The sequence below is a fragment of the Callorhinus ursinus genome, unplaced genomic scaffold (genome assembly GCF_003265705.2).
Source record: "Callorhinus ursinus isolate GAN/ISIS: 27379988/994484 unplaced genomic scaffold, GSC_fseal_2.0 scaffold4, whole genome shotgun sequence".
Classification (NCBI taxonomy): Eukaryota; Metazoa; Chordata; class Mammalia; order Carnivora; family Otariidae; genus Callorhinus; species Callorhinus ursinus.
Window position 1 is genome coordinate 149,267,537 of NW_027397066.1, and position 13,403 is coordinate 149,280,939.

General features: G+C 33.8%; 1 protein-coding gene across 6 annotated transcripts in view; it reads left to right on the forward strand.

Moving 5' to 3' along the window:
* Nucleotides 1–6,942: 6,942 nt before the first annotated feature.
* The window catches only part of ADAM29 (ADAM metallopeptidase domain 29), an 81,410-nt gene continuing 74,949 nt past the window's right edge, over nt 6,943–13,403 (forward strand). For 4 of the 6 annotated variants that reach the window (XM_073892508.1, XM_025873902.2, XM_073892511.1 and 1 more), the window contains exon 1: nt 6,943–7,007. The gene's annotated coding sequence lies outside the window, so the exon portion shown is untranslated. Of the gene's footprint in view, nt 7,008–11,717; nt 11,777–13,403 lie in introns of all 6 variants that reach the window. The other 2 variants (XM_073892509.1, XM_073892510.1) reach the window with 1 other exon arrangement.

Sequence of the window (13,403 nt, forward strand, 5' to 3'; positions counted from 1 at the left end):
TCTTTCTTTCTTTCTTTCTTTCTTTCTTTCTTTCTTTCTTTCTTTTTCTTTCTTTCTTTCTTTTTCTTTCTTTCTTGTAATAAAAAATTCCAAAAATGGGTATAATAAAAAGCTGCAAAGCTCATGAAAGATATAGAGTAAAATACTTTATCTTTTCTTTTTCTTTTTACTTTTTTACATCTTTCACTTCTAGTCTGTTCACAGCCCTTTGTAATTGATTTAAATTCCTGTCATTCTGATACAGTGGATGCAGCATTCTTTACATTACTCAGCTTCTCAGAAAAATGTGATATAGTCCCCATATCCCTCCTCTTGAAACACCCCTGACTCTAGTGACACAAGACTTAGCTGATTTCCCTTCTACCCACTGTTCCTCTTTCCCCATCTCTTGCTAGATTTCCTCCTCTATTTGACTTCTTTGTGTTGGAATTCCTCAGGATTCCTAGTGAAACACCCTTCTCCACTAACCACCTAGTCTTTGTGTGATGTCACCTAGCACTCTTGACCAAAACTTTCAAATTGTTTTCAGGTCTGATCTCTCTCCTGAGCTCTAGAATCATATTTTGTCTGACCCCTTGACATATCTTCTTAGATATATTCTGGATATTAAAACAAAACAAAACAAAACAAAACAAAACAAAACAACCTAATAAGGCCAGAAACACAACTCTTAACTACCTTCCTCATCCTGCCAATTGCTTCTCTTCCTGATCCTTCACTTTTCAGACAATGGCACAGTCTTGTACCCCAAAACTTAAAGGACATTTCTGGTTCTCTTTCTTTTGACCCTAACATAAGACCCATCAGCAAATTCAGTTAATTTTTCTTTCAGTGTATTCTAAATCCCATCATTCCTCACCATCTCTACAAATACCACATGGTCTGTAGTTCTCATCTAGAACATTATAATAGCTTTTTAACTGGTCTGCCCACTCTCGTGTAACAACAGTGTTATCTAGTCTCTCCAGAATAAGGAATAATGACAGAGTGAGGAGAAAATATATCATAGGAATGATAGAGAGAACTTCTAAAAGTATGAATGAAGTAATTTCACACTCCTTCCTAAAAGAAACGACATAAAACCTCCGTTACTTACAATAAAATCAATTCCTTTTACCATGGCCTACCAGATCTTACCAAATCTGGTCTCTTCTCATTTCAAGTCTTGCTTTGTAAACGTCCTCTTGTTCACTATACTCCGGCCAAAATGACCTTTTTTTTAAAATTTCTGTTTTAAGAATATGTTACTTCCAACATAGTGCCATATTACTTGTTTTTCCTCATGGGCAAAAAGTTCTTCATGAAGATCTTTGCATTGCAGATTTCTCTTTTGTATTCAAGTACTGGCGCAAATGCAATAGTGGCCTTTACCGGGCACTCAATTTTAACTAGTACAACTACTCAGTTCCAGGACATTTTATATCAAATATGTAATTAAGTGTATTATCTTTATAGCATTTCTTTCCACTTACATTTAAATGGAAATCTTTTTATTTTTTTTCTTTTTTTAAAATTAATATATAATGTATTATTTGTTTCAGGCATACAGGTCTGTGATTCATCAGTCTCACACAATTCACAGCACTCACCATAGTACATACCTTCTCCAGTGTCCATCACCCAGCCACCCCATCCCTCCCACGCCCTTTTCTTCATTTGTTTTCCACGAGTTTGTCCTCTCTATATGTAGTTTATGTATCTCATTCACTGCCTTGTTCCACACACCTACAGCCACTTTTGGCTCTTTTAGTTACTCAATACTAGTGTGAATATGCTTTTCAAATAAATAAATGATGTTGTTTAGGAAATGATACCATTCCTGAAATGACAGTTATTCCTGGTTATTTGAGAGGCATTTTTTTTTAGAGAATAATGTATATTTATATGATGCTATGTTACCACATTAATAAGCAAATATTGAAATAATGGGGGTTATTTCAATAAGTAATTAAAATAATGGGGTACTTATTTAGAGAAATTATGTAAGAACTTTCAAAAACTTAATTTAAAATAAATGCTTTAAGCTAATAATAAGGCTGTACTTTCTTGACATATGATAAAACTCAGTTTATTCAAAGTGTGTATAAGAAGTGATTCTCCATTGGGATGCCTAGGTGGCTAAATCCATTGAGTGTCTGCCTTCAGCTCAGGTCATGATCCCAGAGTCTGGCATCCTGTTCCTTGCTCAGCGGGGAGTCCGCTTCTCCCTCTGTCTGCCACTCCCCCTGCTTGTGCTCTCTCTCTCTCTCTCTGACAAATAAATAAATAAATAAAATCTTAAAAAAAGAGAAATAATTCTTCATTGAAAATTCCTATAGATTAGAAAGCATACTTGTAACATAGAACTCGTTTGAATTGGACTTTGTAAATAATACTAATGGTGACAGAAATAAAATAATAAACCTTAGATGTTTTACATTTCTGTACATATTTTATAACTCAAAAGTGTATTTATCTTTGTTTGTCCATTAAAATTATTCTAATTGATGTAAATTACTACTCTGTAATACTTCACAAACTATTGAACAACTACAATAAGTAAATTAAAAGTAAGCAAATTTAAAAATAGATTATAAAATGTCAATACATGCTACTCTTTCATATTGTAAATTTATAATTATTCAAGTTCACTGTAAAAATCTTTAACTTCTATAATTTTGTCTCTTATCACTACAGATGAAAAGTATTTCCTATAATGATGACTACTACAGTTTTCATGGTAGCACAATTTTAATTAATTACCTATGTTCATGAAATACTTATTGAGAGCTTCTATTACAAGGACCAGAATATTTTTGCTATTTCAAAACATATGATCACATTCATACATCTGTAGACATAAATATATATGTGTATAATAATTGCCAGGATACTGACTTAATCACAAGTAATAGGTCAGGTTAGTACTGTCAAGTCATGTTGGAACTTATATTCCCACTTACCTGCTTGGGTCAAGGCACTGTTCTCTGGCACCTAGGAGTTATGAGCTTTATTTCAGCTATCCATGTGGAGTTGTCAACATAGGAAAAAGGTGAAAGTTATTACATTAAATGATCTATGGTCGATATGCCGAAAGTTGTTTCTATAAAAACATACACCTTAAGATAAAAAGGAAGAATAATTCATATATGGCCGCCCTGCCTAAACAAAGAGGGATGCTTTTCGATTGGCCAGTTCCAGTGTATAAGAGCAGTGTCTTGACCACCATATTTTGATTGATCTTCGACAATAAGTGTACTCAGGACTTGGCAGTTGCTGGATAGTAAATAAGCTTTTTTTTGCTTCCAGGGCCATTTAAGCCAGGCCAGATCCTTATATTACTGCTATGCACAATATGTCCTCTGAGTTTTAATTTTATCTTCCTCCTTCCTCACTTGAGAGGCTTTCTTTCAAATGCTCAAAAACGGTTTGAAAGCAAAAAATCTGAAAATCTGATTGTTGCTGTACAATCTTATTTCTCCATAAAGTAAGATATGAGTTGAACTATGAGAAATGACCCTGCTAAATAATAAACTTATGAATTGGCTGGTGCAAAGCAACCGGAAGGAAGAGATAGAAATAGGTAGAATGTAAAATTGGGTCATGGAAATTAATTGTTGGAGTTGCTTTTGAATAAGAGATATACCACTCATTGTAGGCCTTGTCATTCTGCTTGTGATGATTCTGGGCATTTTTGCTTTTATTTTTTGAGGGATTTGAATATTTTCAATATTTAGAATGACTTTCTGTAACAGGAAGAGAATAGGCTTTTGTGGGTTTTTTTGTATTTGTTAGGTTAATGATAACTGAGCACTGATGCATTAATTGAATTGTGACAAAAAATGTATTTCTATGAAGTTTTGCCTTCCTGTAGGATAGACATCTGTGAATTTTTAACACAAAAATAATTTAACATAGTACATTTAATATAGAATTTTATTTATTTTTAAAAGATTTTATTTATTTATTTGAAAGATTGAGAGCACAGGAGGAAGTATGAGGAAGAGAATCTTAAGCAGACTCCACACTGAGTGCAGAGCCCGACAGGAGGCTCGATCTCAGGACCCTGAGATCATGACCTGAGCCAAAACCAAGAGTTAGATGCTTAATGGACTGAGCCACCCAGGCATCCCTCACCTGGAATTTAAATGAGAATTTGTTTTAATTAAGTTGATAACACAACATATGCATTTAAACAAATTATACTTCTCACTATACTCAGTGTTACTCTGGGCCATATGTTATAACAAAGAAGGAATTTTGTATAACCCATATTATTTAATATCATACCAGTATTAACCAAAATGATATTTGGCCTCTTGAACATCCCCTGGCATCACAAAACAAACATTGGACATGGTGGACATGATTTGATAATTTAAGAAAGATGATCACACACATGTGTGTGCACACATACACACACCTCACTTCTGTTTCCCTTTGACTTTTTAAAAAAATATCTTATTCATTTATTTGACAGAGAGAGACATAGAGAGAGCAGGAACACAAGCAAGGGGAGTGGGAGAGGGAGAAGCAGGCTTCCCGTGGAGCAGGGAGCCCAATGCGGGGCTCGATCCCAGGACCCTGGGATCATGACCTAAGCTGAAGGCAGACGCTTAACGACTGAGCCACCCAGGTACCCCACCCTTTGACTTTTTATATAAGCTTGTGGACTGGTCAAGTTTGAGAAGTTAAATGACAGAGTTTAGTTCCTTTGAGAACTGCTTCTTACATTTTGAATTTTATTGTTGTTGTTGTTTTAAGTTGTAGGGGCTCGAGCTCACCACTGTGAGATCAAGACCTGAGCTGAGTTCAAGAATCAGACACTACCAACCGAACCACCCAGGTGCCCCTACACTTCAAATTATATAAGAAAAGGGAAATATAAACCTATTTGGATTACTATATGTTTAACCTGAGAATAACCTCCCTCCAAAAATAAACCAGAGATTGACTTATAGGTCTGTAGATTTTTATATATGGATACAGACATATATATAAATGTAATTCACTGATGGGATCAGTGGGAATATCTTTCAGTGTCTTGCCAATGATTTTAACCTGAAATGACATTTTCCTCTCTGATATGAATATATATTATTGAGTTTGGGATTTCAGTCAAACTCTTAGTTTCACAGTGCTATTAATTTTAAAAGTTAATTTATTATATGACCTGATATTCTCATAAATAGGACTGCTGTTGACAAATTACCCACTACCAATTATGGAATATAGAATTAAAGTATAAAATTATTAAACAAATTCATTGCTTTTGAAAGAAGTGTTGTGAGTCATCTAATAAAAAACACAGGAGTTATTGTTTTGACTTATAAGCATTCTGTTCATAAAAATTGACTACAACAATCATGCAAAAATGGAAATAGGAACTTAGCATTTAACATTATTTTCTAATTTACTCTATGATTTATTATAATCTCCCAACTACTTTATTCAGCTAATGGTCAACTAACTTGAGAGAGAAAGTGGCTTTGTTTCAGACACAGTATTGGAAAACACTTTACATTTACTTCAACCAAAATGGTTGGAAAATTGCATTAAAAAAATAGCTACTGGGTTCTCATGTCATTTCAGAGATGTGGAGAATTAGATAGACTTCCCCCCTACTTTACAATACGAAAAAAAAAATTGAAAACCTGCAAGTTCATGATTTTCCAATTAAATCATGAAAGCTGCAATGGGAAAATATTAAAGTAAAATCAGGAATGTCAGAATCACTCTCAGGGAGAAACAAGTCCTAGGAATTTGCTTACTAGAGACATAAAATATTGAATGGTGCATAAGTTGGTGAGAAAATCAACTAGAAGATTTTAACTGATTGCTAAAATCTGAGTGTGGGTGAGCATGAAAGCTGGAAGACACATGGGACAACTATGTTCACACTCTTTTACAAGATTTTCTTCCATGAACCCCACCAGGTATTTACAGAGAAGAACGGAGATATATATTTGTTTCTTTTTTCTTAAGAAAGCTTCCCTGATGGTGCGGTCTGGAGAGTGAAAAACATCTACTGGCTAATATCCCCCAGTCTCATCGTCTCTGTCTCCTTATGGAAACAGAGCCCTAATATGCAAGGTCATCAAAATCTGTTGCCTGAGGGTACAGATGAGAACCCACTGTAGTTGTGAGAGAACAAGAAGGGAACCTCTCCCATGGCTCCAAGGAAGTGTAGAATGCATACTCAGCCCAATATTTCCTCTAGAGGAGGAGAAGTGATATTTGTAAAGACATCATATCGAGGACATGTTTACAGTACCTAACTAGGACTGCAGCTTAACCAGAACTTCAGAGAATGACCCCACCTCTCTAGCTCCTGACCACCACACTGACAAGATTTGAGTAAAAATAAAAGTAGAATTTATTTGGGAAAGATGTAAGGGAGAGATCTGTTCTGGTGAGCAGCACAGAGTGGAGAATAAATGTGAAATTTCATATAGAAGAAGAATAAAGCTAGAATCGACAGTGAAACTATTAAGTCCTACTTAGCAAAGACAAATGACTATCCCTACAAAATCTTTCTTATCAGCTCTTCCTTAACTCCTCAATTTTACATACTTTGAACAGAAAGTGTATTAGATAAATAATTGCATTCTCTTAGCTAAGAAACAACAGGGAAAAAAATAAAGTGGTCAGTTAATGAAGTCTCTTCAAAGGGGAATCAAGTGACCAATTTCCTGTTATATCATAAAGTCCAATTTCTCTAAATATTAAAGGAAAATATTGCAAGTTTTCGATTGATATGCCCTATGACACTGTCATATATCCTGAAACTCTTATTAAACCTCTCCCTGGGAGCCAACAACTATCATGTGCCAGGTATTTTCAACAGCCATCAAACACTTTATATGTCCTGGCCCAACTGTTACCATCAGACCTTTAATTGAGCAACATTCTTTTCTCCTTTGTGACATCACATCCACTAAATAAATGGGGTGCTGTGGGGGATTTACTGTAAAACAGATGCTCTCCTGATGGCCTATTCCTGGACACTTCTGAGGACTCATAATCAGGTCATAGATAATTTAAACCATGATTTACCTGTATTCTTAATAGAAATTGAAGATCTAAGAAGTAATCACACTTCTGAGTATAAATGGCGCTAATTTTCCAGTATTATTTGGACTGAACCTGTCAGTGTCAGACTGAACCCTCTAAACATCTACCAAGATTCGCATCATACTCTACAACCAGAACCAAAAGGGTACCAAAATCAGATGAAAATCCAACAGATAAACGAGTCATTAACCTTTGTACTTTTTCTTATAATGATTCTATTCTCTAGGTTAAGAAAAAAAAATCCAAAGACCCAGGATATAGATGTGTTCAGAATCGCAGCAGCATAAATATAATAATCACTTCTTACTTATCTGTAGTACCAAATCCAAATATTTTATCATTTGTGCACTACAAAGCTCCATATTTCATAGCTATAAATTTGTTTTCTGTTCTTTTAGCATTTTTTTTTAACCCAAAGAGTCATTTCTTTGCTTCCTCCTGGGAAAATAAAAGTCCTCAACAGAAATCTCAAGAGCCTTACACTTTCCTTTATTTTATTTTTTATCTCATATACCAATCATCTTTTGTTGTACTCTAACATGCAGTTGAACTCTGGAACTGATTCTATCTACTTAATGTTTTATCCCCAATAGGCTATACACTTTCTGAAGAGAAGTAAAAATTTTGTTAAAGTTTATTTTTGGAACATAATTTATTCCAAGGAGGGATATTTTTCACTCCTGAAAAATTATAACACTTCAGAAATTTCCCAGGTTAGTAACTAAGAGATCACACAGATCATTCCTAAGCCTCACTGGAAGGCTATGAGTTCCAAATGTATTAATTTTCTATTGCTGCACAACAAACTAGCACAAACTTAGGTGCTTAAAACAACATACACCTATTATGTCACAATGTCTGTGAGTCAGGAGTCCTGATAAAGTTTAGATGGGCCCTTTGCTAAGGGCCTTGTAAACTGAAATCAAGGCATTAGCCACACTGTAGTTCTTTTCTGGAGTTTGAGGTCCGCCTCCAAGCTCATTAGGTTATTGATAGAATTTAGTTCCTTGTGGTTATAGCATTGAGGTCTTCAGCTTTTAAAAGCTCCTGCTGTCCACTGGCAGCTTTAAATCCTACTTCCCGTCTCCCATAGAATGGAAATTCATGACTATTTAAACACCATTTCTTAAATATCTAATAGATTTATTAAAAACCCCTTAATAAGTTTATTACAACATGCCTAGAAATCTAGGTTTAATCATGTTTGTTTGTTGATTCTATTTTAAGAATAAAATCAGAAAAACATCAAGCAGGATACATTGTAACAGATCTCAACTCAACACTAGAATATGACTCCTTCCCAGAGGCAAAAATATGTCCAGATAACAGAATTTGTTACAGTCCCAGTAGATTCCTGGCTAAGTAAAAAGAAGGGGGTTTATATATACACTAATAGTGGAAATGCTTTTGAGATAGTCTATTATTTCAGAAAGCTTTATAGAACGTAAAAGTGCTTAACCTAAGAAGGAACCCTAATTTAGAATCGTCAGAAGATAGATAGTTAATAGCTCTAATGGTTTTTAATAAGTTTGCTATTTTCAAGATAGAAGCCCATTCAAAAAGATATCAAAGCAAAAGGAAATGCCCTGGTTGATCATTATGCCAAACATTATGCTTAACCAAAATCCCACTTCTCACAACAAAACAAAACAAAACAAAAACAACAAACCATGTCTTGGCAGAAATTCAAAGAGAATATTATGAAATATTATACAATGCCATCCTTTTGTTCCTGAGCTAGAAAAAGGCATTTATTACATTGAAATAATCCCTTTCACACTTAATAGTGGCTGCCTGTGACCTCAAATGAAATCTTGAAAAAACTTGATATGTCATCACCTACACATTGAAGACAAATTGGACAGTGTACTCAATGAACATTAGTGAAGAAATAAATTCATTATCTGTGGTGGTGCCAAAAATGTATAATATTATTTGATAAACCTATGCGGAAGTTTTTACCAAAACCAGATCATTGAATGGTCCCTAATAACTGATATTCAGTTGGCTGTACAAAAGCTTACTGGTTATTATCCAAAAACTGGACTGGTGTGTAGTTTCCTTGTTCAATGGATGTCTACATTAAGGTTAGTAGCTGAGGACATCACTTGCTGTCCATTTTGGTCCATCAGTTTTAACTCTCAGAAGAAGAGTTAAATGAATTCAAGAATGAGATAAACTAGGGTGCCTGGGTGGCTCAGTTGTTTGAGCATTGGACTTGGTTTTGCCTCAGGTCATGATCTCAGGATCATGAGAGCCCCATGTCAGGCTCCTCATTTGGTGCAGAGTCTGCTTGAGATTCTCTCTCTCTCTCTCTCTCTCTCCCTCTGCCCCTCCCTGCACTCACCTGAACATATTTACATTACAGATATGTAGTAGGAGAACATTCACTCTCACATTAAAACGAATGATATTCACAGGACATGAGAATAAAATAAAGATATATATCATTGTGTGATTGGTGAAATACAAAATCTATGTTTGAGTATTGCATATTCTAATTATATACCATTTGTTAACTTAGGATCAATATATAATCTTTGAAAGGTATGAAAACACACAAAACAAGTACTATACAAGTATAAATCTATGGGACAATAATTGAAAATATACACACCCACCTCTTAATAATTGTTACTTCTAGGAAGAAGCATTAGATTAAAGATAAAGGAAGAGTTTTCATTTGTTATTCTGTAGAATTCTGAATTGTTTAAAAATGAGCCTGTATCCTTGAGTTACTTTTTTTTTTTTTGCTTTCAGGACAATTAAAATATAATTATGCTTTAGATATCCAAATATATTTGCAAAGATACTTCATAATGTTTCAAGAAAATATTTAGTCGGGCTCCTGGTTGGGTCAGTTGGTTAAGTAGCTGACTTCAGCTGGGGTCATGATCCTAGGGTTCTGGGATCGAGTCCCACATCCAGCTCCCTGCTCTGCGGGGAGCCTGCTTCTCCCTCTGCCTGTCACTCTCCCTGCTTGTGCTCTGTCTCTCTCTCTGACAAATAAATAAATAAAATCTTTTTTTATTTTATTTTAAAGATTTTTATTTACTTATTCATGAGACACAGAGAGAGAGAGAGGCAGAGGGAGAAGCAGGCTCCCAAGGAGCAGGGACCCCGACGCGGGACTCGATCCCAGGACTCTGGGATCATGACCTGAGCTGAAGGCAGACGCTTAACCATCTGAGCCACCCAGGTGCCCTAAATAAATAAAATCTTAAAAAAAGAAAGAAAATAGTCAATTTAAAAAGATATATGTGTTAAATTACATAAAAATCAAAGCAATCTCTGTCTCTCCACACATACGTGAAAAAAAAAGATTTTTTCTTAATCTTCAAAAAGTATACAAGATAATTATATTATGAAACTTTTGTTTGAAAACCAATTTATTAAATTGTTCTGTAATATTTGGATAACTTCCAATAGTATAAATGAATAAAATGCAGAAATTAAGCATTTCCTATGAAGATAAGATTTATGCATGAGAGTGCTCTCGAAGGAAACATCTTTTTCACAATGGGGATGATTATAAAGTTGAAAGCATAGCATTGTTTAAAAAGGAATTATGAAGATTAAGGTTAAAATATGAGTAAAAAATGCACATTTGATAATGAGATAGTTTTCAAACAGGATTTTTAACACCCAGAAGCCACTTTAAAGAGAAATGATTAATGGTTCTTAAATTCACTTTACATAGTGTTATATGGTTATACACTTAAGTGTAATACCTCTTTTTCGTATTTCATATAACAGGAGATAAAAGTGTGAAGTGGTGCTTTTCAACAGATTACTAAAAGATATATGCAGAGTGACATGAAAAAGGAGAGTTACAGAAACTACTATTTAAATAATAATTACATACATTTTCCTGCAGGAGTGCTGTGTTTTATTATTTATTTATTTATTTATTTATTTTTATTTATATATATTTTTTTAGCTGTGGCGTTTTTAGTAATTATTTATTAATAACTAATGTGGGCCATAGAACAGCCAGAGCCAACCCTAAGTGTATCTTTTTCTCATTCACCAGTACCAACTCTCTTTATGCTCAGCACACACATTTTATTATTGCCATACTCAAATATTTCCAATTTCTTATTCTTATATTTTGAAATGTGGCAAAATTTCTTCATTTTTTAAATTGAGGTACAATGGCATATAACATTATGTTAGTTTCAGGTGTACTTACATGTGGAATTTAAGAAACAAACAAACAAACAAAATGAGCAAAGGGAAAAAAAGAGAGAGAGAGGGACAAACCATGAAACAGACTCTTAGTTATAGAGATCAAATGATGGTTCCCAGAGGGGAGGTGGGTGGGGGTTTGTGTGTGAAATAGGCAATGGGGATTAAGGAGTTCACTTGTCCTGATGAGTACAGGATGATATATGGAATTGTTGAATCACTATATTGTACACCTGAAATTAATCTAACACTGTATGTTACCTACACTGAAATTCAAAATAAAGTTTTTAGAAAACCAACTTAGTTTACTTAATCTCATCTATTGTATTGTTTTAGTCTCTATTTCACATATTTATGCTCTAATCTTTGTTAATCCCTTACTTCTACTAACTTTTAACTTCATTTGTTCTTTTCCTAATTCCTTTAAATGTAAAGTTAAATTGTTTATTTGTGATTTTTCTTGTTTATTGATGCAGGCATTTACCACCATGAACATACCTCTTAGAATTGCTTTTGCTGCATTCCCTAAGTTTTGGTATGTTTTCATTTTCGTTTGTCTCAAGGTATTTTTTTATTTATCTTTTGATTTGATTTTCACATACTTTTAGATTTTACAGTTTTCTTTTAACTGATTTCTAGTTTAATTCCCTTGTGGTCAGAAATGATACTTAATATAATTTCTGTATTCTTAAATTTATTAAGACTTGTTTTGTGACCTAACTTATGATGTATCCTGGAGAATGTTCCACGTTGACTTGAGAAGAATGTGTGTTTAGTTGCTTTTGGATAGAATGTTCTGTAAATATCTGTTAAGTCCATCTGGCCCAATATGTTATTAAGGCTAATGTTTCCTTAGTGATTCCTTATTGATTATCTGTCTGCTATCTTTTTCTTTTTTTAGTCCTGTTAATATTCATATATTTAGATGTGTATGTGTTGAGTGTGTAAATATTTACAAATGTTATAGACTCTTGTCGGATTGACCCCTGTATCAGTATGTAATGTCCTTCTTTGTCTCTTATTTCAGTTTTGTTTTAAAGTTTACTTTATCTAAGTATAGCTACCCTAGCTTTCTTTTGGTTTTCATTTGCATAGAATATATTTTTCTACCCTTTCACTTTTAGTCCATGTGTTTCCTTACATCTGAAGTGAATTTTTTGTAGGCAGTATATATATATATATAAAATATTATATATATATATGATGTGTTTTTTTTTCTAGCCATTCATCCACTCTTCATCTTTTGATTGGAGAATTTAGTCCATATACATTTAAAGTAATTATTTATAGGTATATACTTATTGCCTTTTTGTTAATTGTTTCTGGCTGTATTGTAGTTTCTCTCCATTTCTTGATCTTCTCTTGTTCTCTTCCTTTGTGGTTTGATGGCCTTCTATAGTGGTGTGCTTAGATTTTACCTTTTGTGTAACTATTATAGGTTTTGTTTCAACATTATCATGAGGATTATGTATAACATATTTATTACAGTCTATTTTAAATTGATAACAATTTAAGTTTGAATTAATTCTAAAGCTCTACATTTTTACTCTCTCCAACATTTTTTGTTTTTTGGTGTCACATTTTACATTTTTTATCTTGTGTATCCCTTAACTAATCTTGTAGTTATAGTTATTTTTACTAGTTTAGCCTTTCAACCTTAATCACTTTATAAGTGATTAATTTACTACCTTTGGTATATATTTACCTTTACCAGTGAGATTTATACTTTCATATGTTTTCTTGTTACTAGCTAACACCCTTTCTTTGTTAGCCTAGAGAAGTTCCTTTAACATTAATGGTGATGAACTTCTTTAACTTTGTCGGAAAAACTCTTTATCTTCCCTTCAATTCTGAATGATAACTTTTCCAGGGAGAGTATCTTGGCTGGAAGTTTTTTTCTCACAGTACTTTGGATATATTGTGCCGCTCCTTCTGGCCTGTAAAATTTCTGCTGAAAAATCCGAACTTAGCCTTATGGGGTTTCCCCTGTACATAGAAAGCTATTTTTCCCTTACTGGTTTAAGATTCGTTCCCTGTCTTTAACTTTTGCATTTTAAGTATAATATGTCTTGGTGTGTAACTCTTTGGGTTCATCTTATTTGGAATAATTTGGGCTTTCTGGATGGATGTCTGTTTCCTTCTCCAGCTTGGGAATTTTTCAG